A 9,595-nucleotide genomic window follows, 5' to 3' on the forward strand; every position below is an offset into this window, starting at 1 on the left:
AGCACACACGCCCTGTAGCAAACACCTCTCCAAAAAAAAAAAAATTATTATTATTATTTAATTTTAGGACCAGCAGATTGTGTAATGGTTATGTCACTGGACTTCTGCATGACCCACTGTGGTTTGAGTTCTGGACCCAAAGTCTTGAAACGCACACTGGAAGCATATTCGGGGCCAAAATCCTGAGAGAATGGAGAAGGGATTGCCATGTGGCCATGCCCTCGGAGGGTGATTTCTCGCTTTCTATTTCTCTGGTGATCGCACACACCCTGTAGCAAAAATCTCAAAAGAAAAGAAAAAAGGAATTATTTAATTTAATTTTTATTTTTAGAGGTTTTTGCCTTAGGGTCCGTGCACTCACCAGAGAGACAGAGACAATGAGAGGGAAAGTGAGAAATCATCCCCTAAGAAGGACTGGCCATGCCGAAATTTATTCTTTTTTTCCCTAAGAATTATTTGTTTATTTATTTAAATTTGACCAGAACGGGACAGAGAGAGCGAGAGAGACAGCAAGCCAGCAGGTGCAGGATTTAAACCTGTGGTTGGCCATGTGGGAGTCCAGCACCCTTAACCACCACACACCACCTGTCGGCCCAATTTATTCTCCTTCTAGGATCTTGATTCTCCTTCTAGGATCTTGGGCCAGCACCCACGCACATGGGCCTGGTGTGAGTTTCAAGCCACCGGGTCTGGGACTTGAACCGTGTTTGGCCATGTGGGATTCTAGCGGTTACCCCTACACTGTCTGCTGGTCCCTATTATTACTATTTTTAAATTTATTAGAGGGCATGTGTGCTCACCAGAGAGAGGGGGCAAGGGGAGTGAGAAATCAAGCAGGCAGCCATGTGGGAGTCCAGCACCTCAACCACTGCACACCCCCTGGCCTGAGTTTGTTTGAATTTGCTACAAGGGCCTATAACCACCAGAGGGAGACAGTGAGACAGAGAGATACGGAGAGGAAGGAAGTGAGGAATTGTCCCCCCGGGGATGGTTGTGCCTCAGCCCTCTGCAATTCTCCCATCTCCCCTCGGGATCTTGGGCACGCACATGTGCAGGGCGTGTTTCTCAAGCCGCCAGATCTGGGACTCAAACCACACAGTCAGCCCTGCGGGATCCACCGCCCACAACACCACGCCAACCAGTTGGCCCGAGTTTGTTGTTTTTAATAACTTAACATTACAGTGCAGATAAGAGAAGAGGGAGGCGCGCTGGCTTTGCCGCGGAGCACCCCCGCCTCTGGTCTCCCAGAAAGGCCGTCTGGGAAGGGTCATCTCCATTTCGTGGACAGGAAGTGCGCGTTGGGAGACGAGCCAGGGCCGCGTCTGGCAGCAGTGAGCGGAGCCAGAGCTCTGAGCTCGGCCTCGGCACCCGCTCGCCCACGTTCTCCTTCAGTCGTTCTCAGCAAGCACTTCGTGAGCACCTGCGCTGCTGAGCCGGTGTTAGGGGCAGAGGGAATGAGGTCTGGTTTCTGTTCTGGGGTGCACAGCGTGGAGTCAGGGAGTTCAGGGTGGAGCTACTCAAGTGGGTAGTAACCAGAAAGGGGAAGAGTTGGGGGGCAGGTTCCATTTTATGGGAAACCTCAGTGTCACCTCTCCTAGTCTCGTTTCCCGACGTAACTCTAGGCGTGCTCGTGACCCCAGCCAGTCCCCTCTGCTCCGCTCTCTTCCTGTCCCATGGTCGCTGTGTTCAGATCCCAGTGATGCTGCCCCGCGGTGTCTGGAGTTCGGTTTCTGCTCACCCAGGACAACGCGCATGGTGGCCTCGGACCCGGCTTCCCTCCCCGAGCCGGCTGAGCCGAGCGGGCCCGGCGCGCCCTCTGGTGGCCGGAGATGCTCACAGCCACACGCGCATTTTCCCTTCTGATGCTCCAGGACGAGCGGCCTGGGGCTACTCCTGGGTCCATTATTCCGGACCAGGTGGGCGCCCCTGCTCTGAGCAGTGCTCAGAGGCAGAGTGAGGGTCACGAGCACGTCGGAGCCCCTGCGGGGTCTGTGCACAGTGTACGTTCTACTAGTCACTCCGCTGGCCTGGGGATTAAGGGCGAATGTTACTGGATGAAATTCGATTGGACGCCCCGAGTTCACAGATGGAAAAGCTTCAGCCCTAAGAGGCAGAGAGGAGCCCAAGTTCCTGCAGACATGCGGAACGGACATAAAGCACAGGCGTCCTGACGCAGTGTCACAGAAGATCACATCAGTTACCTCGGTGCCCTTCCAGCTCACTGATTAGACCTCCAGATGTCCACAGTGAGGCCGGCTCGGGAACGGCAGTCGGTCTTTTCAGATTTCCATTTCTGGGAGATTTTCTGCCCATGGGAGTGGCGGGGATCGACCTCCCTGGAAGTTCAAATCCGGACTGCCCGTTCTGGTGTGCTGTTCCCAGGTGTCACTACCAGCACTGTCAGGTGTTGCCCTCGCCTGTGCAAATCTGGCTGGTCCACACTCAGACTGGAAACCGCTGCAGGGCGTGGGCCAGGCCATTGTGCCAGCTAACTGGCTACTTCGCTTTCACTTATTTTAAAAAAGATTTTAGCTATAGGGCCAGCAGGTGTGGTGGTTAGGGCGTTGGATTTTCACACGGCTGACTGCAGTTCAAGTCCCGGACTTAGCTGGTTGCCTTCTCACTTTCCCTCTATTTCTCTCTCTCTTGTTCTGCCCCTCTCTGGTCAAACAAAAATAAATAAGTAAAGTTAAATAAAATAATTATTTTTAAAAAAGATTTTTGTTATAGGGAATGTGAGCTTGCTGGCTAGAGACAGACGGAAAGTGAAAAATTGCCCCCTCAGGGGATGGTCACCCCATCATCCTTTCTTCTCCATTTTCCTCTCAGGATTTTGGGCAAGTACGCACATGCGCCTGGTCTGGGATTTGAACCATGCAGTAGCCATGTGGGATCTGGAGCCATAACTACCTGCTGGCCCTCATTTTCTTTTTATTTATTTTAATTTTTTTAAAGAATAAGTTTATTTATCATCATTATTATTTTTTAGAGAGACATTTTTGCTTTAGGGTGTGTGCACTTGTCAAAGACAGAGAGAGAGGGAAAGTGAGAAATCACCCCCAGAGGGAATGATCATGCTGGAATCCCTTCTCCATTCTCCTCTTGGGATTTTGGGCACGAATGCATGTGCCCAGCATGAGTTTCAAGCTGCCTGGTTCAGGACTCAAACCGTGGTCAGTCCATCACCACAACCAGTATGCCACTGCTGACCCCATTATTATTATTTTAAAATTTTGCTACAGGTCAGAGATCTTAAAAAAAAAAAAAAAAAAAAAGAGGGAAGTTGGTATAATGGACTCCCATGTAATTGACCACGGTTCAAGTCCCGGACCCGGTGACTTAAACTCACGCCGGGCGCACGTGCGTGAGTGTCCAAGATCCCAAGAGGAGAATGGAGAACAGATTGCGGTGTGGCCATCCCCGGGGGTGGGGGTAGGGGTGGTGGGGATGGGGGGGCGATTTCTCGCTTTTTGTCTCTTTCTGGCGAGCGCACGTGGCCTACGACAACAAATTCTTGATTTTGGATGTTGGCACCTAGTCAAGAAAACATAAAGCCATTGCACAAGCTAAATTATGACCCATATGCTTGTCATTGCAACCTCAGGTCGAAGCTTCCTTCTCTGCATCTTGTGCAGTGTGGGGACTCAGGCTCCCTCCAAGTGCTCAGTGAGCCCCGACCTTATGCACGGCAATTCCGCTCCCTCACTGCTCGCTGCTTCTCCCACAGCCGGCAGACAGCCAGGCAGAAAGGTTGGGGTACCTGAGCATTTTTCACGGCGCTGCCTCAATCCCATTTCCCTGATGCAGGATCCGAAGACCGTGTCTGCAATGCTTCCAGAGGCCACCAGGGGTCAGGCTGGGTGTCCCAATCGCTCGGTGTGGAGGAGCGGAGGAGCGGGGCATGCGTCCAGGTTTGGGGGTTCAGGAAGGCAGCTTGGGTCGCTCACTCAAGGTGCATGCAGTGCGATTCCCCATTCCCTGCCATACCTCCCGGGGGCCAAAGGAGGAACCTTGTCTCTGGACACTGCCTTTAGCTACACCCCCCCACCTCCCGACCACCCAGTTCACCGGGACAAGATCCACCCGCCCCAAGCCCTGTCACTGCAGACCTTCCACGAGGCTTCGCGCTCTTCTCATTGCAAACAGTGAACCACCCAGTTTTCTCCAAGTGCAGGTCGGGGCGCTGGGCCTGGTCACGTGAAGGAGGGCGGGCCCAGGAAGCTTTAACTTCTTTCCCTCGGCTGTCACTGGAAGGGCAAGCCTCATGCTCCACCTTTATAGAGGAGACGGCACCCAGGAGAAGGGCCGTTCTGTCCTCACACTGAGCTCTGTGCTTCTATCTGCTAGAGGCTGTGGGGGTATGAAAAACTTGAAGGGCGGGACAGTGGGGCCAAGGATAAAAAAGCACGTGCTCTGTGAGGCTGACCCCACTGGGAGGTCCCTCTCCCTCTCCTGCCTGTCCCCCCCAGTATCCCTGCAGGCGTGCCAACCGGCAGGGCTGGCTGAGGCTGCTGTGGATAAGGGTCAAGACACCTTGGTGCCTGTCTCTCAAAAAAGAAGAAATAAGGGAACCAGCAGTTAGCGTTATGGCTATGTCGCTGGACTCCCACGTAGTCGACCGCGGTTCGCATCCCGGACCTGGTGGCTAAAAACTCACGCCGGGCGCGTGTGCGTGCGTGCCCAAGAGCCCGAGAGGAGAATGGAGGAGAAGGGATTGCGGCGTGACCATCCCCCCTGGGGGGGTGATTTCTCGCTTTCTGACTCTAATGTCTCTCTCTGTCTGTCTGGTGAGCGCACGCGCCCTATAGTGAAAATCTCTCTCTCAAAAAAAAAAGAAGAAATAAACTAGCTAAAAAGAAAATAGCTTGGGGCTGGCAGTTGGTTTGGTGGTTAAGGGTGCTGGTCTCCCATATGTCTGTCTACAGTTTAAGTCCCGAACCTGGTAGCTTTCTCTCTCTCTCTCTCTCTTACTCTCTGGGCAAATTAAAATAATAAATAAATAAAGTTAAATAAAAGCATTCTTTTTAAAAAATGTATTCATTAATTTATTTTAATTTGACCAGAGAGAAACACACACAGAGAGAGGCGGGAGGAAAGTAAGAGAACAAGCCACCAGGTCCAGGACTGGAACTGTGGTCAGCCATGTGTGAGTGTCCAGCACTTTAACCACCACGCCACCTGCTGGCCCCCTAAATAAAATAATTCTTAAGGAAAAAAAGAAAATCACAACAAATAAATAGGTGAAGTAGATAAATAAGTGGCTAAGGACGAAGAAGAAATGAAGTCATGTCCTTTACATCTATTTAAGCCTTGCTGGATTTTTATTTATTTATTTATTTATTTATTTTTGGCCATAGGGCACACGTATTCACTAGGGAGAGAGAGACTAATTGAGGAATCACCCTGGAGGGATGGCCACGCTGCAAAATCCCTTCTCTATTTTCCTCCTGGGGTTTTGGACATGTGCACACACGCGGCCAAGTGATTGGTCTGGAACTCAAATGGTGGTCCACCGTGTAGGAGTCCAGCACCTTAACCCCCACGCCGCCTCCAGCCCCAGTAAAGCTCATTTTAGAAATGATGTGTCCCAGGGCGAGCAAATCATCTGTTTTAGGAACGAATGAGCAGAATGCCTTGGCCTGGTACCTGAGAGGCTGACCCCACCTCACCTTTCCAGCCCAGCTCAGATTCCTTCCCTCCAGGAACCGGGGCCTCGCCCCCAACATCGCCTGCTTCTACTCCACCTGAGTGCTCCTCCTTCTACCCAGGACGCTTTCTCCTCCATCAAGCAACCAGTGATACAAGTTACCCGTGATTACAGTAGCATCCTAAAAGCCGAAAGCTTTAGGGCCAGCAGGTGGCTGAGTCCTGAGTCTTTTTATGCCTTGGAACTGGGATTGCCAAATGGCTGACCACAGTTTGAGTCCCGGCTCTGGTGGTTTGAAAATCACTCCGAGCGTGTGTGCGTGCCCAAAATCCCAAGAGGAAAGACTGGAGGAGAAGAGATCGTCCTGTAACTACCCCCTCCCTGGGGCGATTTCTCACTCCTCTCTGGTCAGTGCACACGCCCTATGGCAAAAAAACTTAAACAAAAACATGGGACCAGCAGATGGCGTAATGGCTACATTGCTGAACTCCCATGTAGCCCTGGGGGTGATTTCTAGCTTTCTGTCTTTCTGGCGAGCACACATGTCCTATTAGCAAAAACCTCTCAAAAAAAAACTTAAACAAAAACAGAAAAACCCAAGTTCTACAGGTAGGCATGGAATCACCTCCACTTTGGGCCCCCTCTCCGCCTCCTGGAGGTGACCATTGTTTGCAGTTTGGTGTGCACTCCCTTGGCTGTGTTCACGTGTTGCACGTCTCGGCCCGAGAGGAGGCCTCAGCTAAGGAGCTTCCGCTTCATCACAGACCACGGCGGGCAAGGCGGATCCCCGCAAGGCTGTATTGTCGTCCCTTTATGCCTTGGAACTGGGATTGCTCACCGAGAAGATGAGTTGTGACTTTGGGGTGAAGTGAGGGACGTCGGGGACAAAGCTGGCACTGATCCGTGACTTCGTATTGTCAGTGGGTGGCATCAGGCACCGTACCACCGAAAGAGGGAGCGCAGGGCTCCACAGAGATGGTGGGGTGGGAGGCCGGCTAGAACTATGTTCTGTTGTTTCTTTGTTGTCCTTCCCTGTTATTTTGAGAGAGAGATTTTTGTTATAGGGCACGTGTGTTTGCCAGAGAGACAGAAAGCAAAGAAATCACCCCCCAGGCCACACCACAGTCCTTTCTCCTCCATTTTCTTGGGATCTTGGGCATGCACACAACCTGGCATGTTTTAAGCTGCCGGGTCCTGGACTCGAACCACAGTTGACTACGTGGGGGTCCAGCGACATAACCATTATGCCATCTACTGGTCCCATTCTTCCCCTTTATAAAAACATTTGTTATAGGGCATGTGCTCTCACCAGAGAGAGAAGAGACTCAGACAAAGTGAGGAAGCACCCCTCTGTGGGGGATGGCCACACCGCAATCCCTCCTCTCCAGGAGGAGCAGGTGGGATTGTGCTGTGACCACTCACCCAGCATGAGTTTCAAGCCACTGGGTCCACTATTCGAACCGCGGTTGACCATGTGGGAGTCCAGCACCTTCATCACCACACCACCTGCTAGCCCTGGCCCCTTAAGAATTATTTATTTAGGGGCCAGCTGGTGTTATGGTGGTTAAGGTGTCCCCATGGCTGGCTGCCATTTGAGTCCTGGACCTGGCGGCTTGCTTTCTCACTTTCTTTCATGCGTTTTCTCATTTTTTTTTTTAAAGATGATAAATAAAATTAAATAAATCTTTTTTTCTTTTTTTCTTTTTTTTAGAGGCTTTTGCTATAGGGCACCTGCGCTTGCCAGACAGACAGAGACAGAGAAACAGAAAGCGAGAAATCACCCCCCCGGGGGGATGGTCACGCCGCAACCCCTTCTACTCTGTTCTCCTCTTGGGATCTTGGGCACGCACGCACACGCGCCCAGCGTGAGTTTTAAGCCACCGGGTCCGGGACCGTGGTCAACTATGTGGGAATCCAGCGACATAGCCATTACGCTAACTGCTGGTCGCAGATTAAATAAATCTTTAAAAAAAATGATTATTTATGGGGCTGGCAGGTGGTATGGTGGTTAAAAGTGCTGGACTCTCATATGACCAAGCATGGTTCAAGTCCCAGATTTGGAGGCTTCCTTTCTCACTTTCCTTCTCTCTCTGTCTCTCTCTGGTCAAACTGGAAGATAATAATAAATAAAGTTAAAATAAAACAATTATTTTTTAAAAAAGAAAGAATGATTTATTTAGGGGCCAGCAAGTGGCATGGTGGTTAAGGTGCTAAACTGCTACATGGCCAACTGTGGTTTGCTTCCCGGACCTGGTGGCTTGTTTTCTCAATTTCCCTTTCTCTCTCTTCTGTGTCTCTCTCTGGTCAAATTTTAAAAATAATAATAACAAATAAGGGGCCAGCAGGTGGCGGGCGTGATGGTTAAGATGGCTGGACTCCCATATGGCTGACCACAGTTCGAGTCCTGGACCTGGCAGCTTGCTTTCTGATTTTCCTTCTCTCTCTCTGGTCAACTTCAAAATAATAAAAAATAAAATAATGACAGTGGATAAAATTAAATAAAATAATTAAAATAATAGTAACAACAAATAAAATTAAATAAAAACTGGAAAATAAAAATAAATAAAGTTAAAATAAAACAATTATTAAAAAAAAAAAAGAATGATTTATTTAGAAGCCAGCAGGTGGCATGATGGTTAAAGCACTGGACTCCAGGAGCCAGCAGGTGGCATGGTGGTTGAGAGTGCTGGACTCCTGGGACCAGCAGTTGGTGTAATGGCTATGTTGCTGGACTCCCATGTAGCCAACCGTGGTTCAAATCCTGGACCCAGTGGGTGCGTGTGCGTGCGTGCCCAAGATCCTGAGAGGAGAATGGAGGAGAAGGGATTGTGACATGGCCATCCACCCTGGGGAGTGATTTCTCACTTTGTCTCTTTCTGTCTTTCTGGTGAGTTTACAGTCCTATAGCAAAAACCTCTCCAAAAAAAAAAAAGAGAGAGAGAGAGTGCTGGACTCCCACATGGCCGACCTCGGTTCAAGTCCCCTTGCTTTCTCACTTTCCCTCTCTCTCTCATTTTGTCCCTCTCTGGTCAAATTAAAATAAGTAAATAAGTAAATAAAATTAAATAAAATAATTCTTAAAAAAAAAAAAAAAGACGCTAGACTCCCACATGGCCGACCACAATTCAAAGCCCCAGACCTGTCAGCTTGCTTTCTCACTTTCCCATTCTCTTTCTGTCTCTGATCAAATTAAAAGATAAATAATGGGGCCAGCAGGTGGCATGGTTGTTACGGCACTGGACTCCCACATGGCTGACCGCGGCTCGTGTCCCAGACCTGGTGGCTTGCCTTCCTACTTCCTCTCTGTCTCTCTCTAGTGAGAGTGCTTACTCTTTAGCAAATCGAAAGAAAAAAATGACATAATTCCAAAGTAATAATAAATAATTCTTTTAAAAAAGAATTTATTATTTTATTAATTATTCTTTATGGTGGACCAGCAAATGGCATAAAGATTACATTGCTGTATTCCCACATAGTCAACCACTGGTCAAGTCCTGGACCCTGCTGCTTAAAACATGGGTGTTGGGACCAGCAGTTAGTGTAGTGTCTATGCCGCTGGACTCCCACGCAGTCGACCGCGGTTCGCGTCCTGGACCTGGTGGCTTAAAACTCACGCCGGACGCGTGTGCGTGCATGCCCAAGATCCCGAGAGGAGAATGGAGGAGAAGGGATTGCAGCGTGGCCATCCCCTCTGGGGGGTGATTTCTCGCTTTCTGTCTCTCTGTCTCTCTCTATCTGTCTGGCGAGTGCACGCGCCCTATAGCGAAAACCTCTCAAAAAAAACAAAACAAAACAAAACAAACCATGCTGGGCATGTGCGTGTGCATGCCCCAAATCTCAAGGATGGGGAAGGGATTGTAGTTTGGCCACCACCCCAGGGATGATTTCTTGCTTTCTGTCTCTGTGCATACACTCTCTAGCAAAATTCTCTTTAAAATAATTCTTTAT

Source organism: Tupaia chinensis, unplaced genomic scaffold (assembly GCF_000334495.1).
Source record: "Tupaia chinensis unplaced genomic scaffold, TupChi_1.0 Scaffold000063_1, whole genome shotgun sequence".
NCBI classification, from domain to species: Eukaryota; Metazoa; Chordata; class Mammalia; order Scandentia; family Tupaiidae; genus Tupaia; species Tupaia belangeri.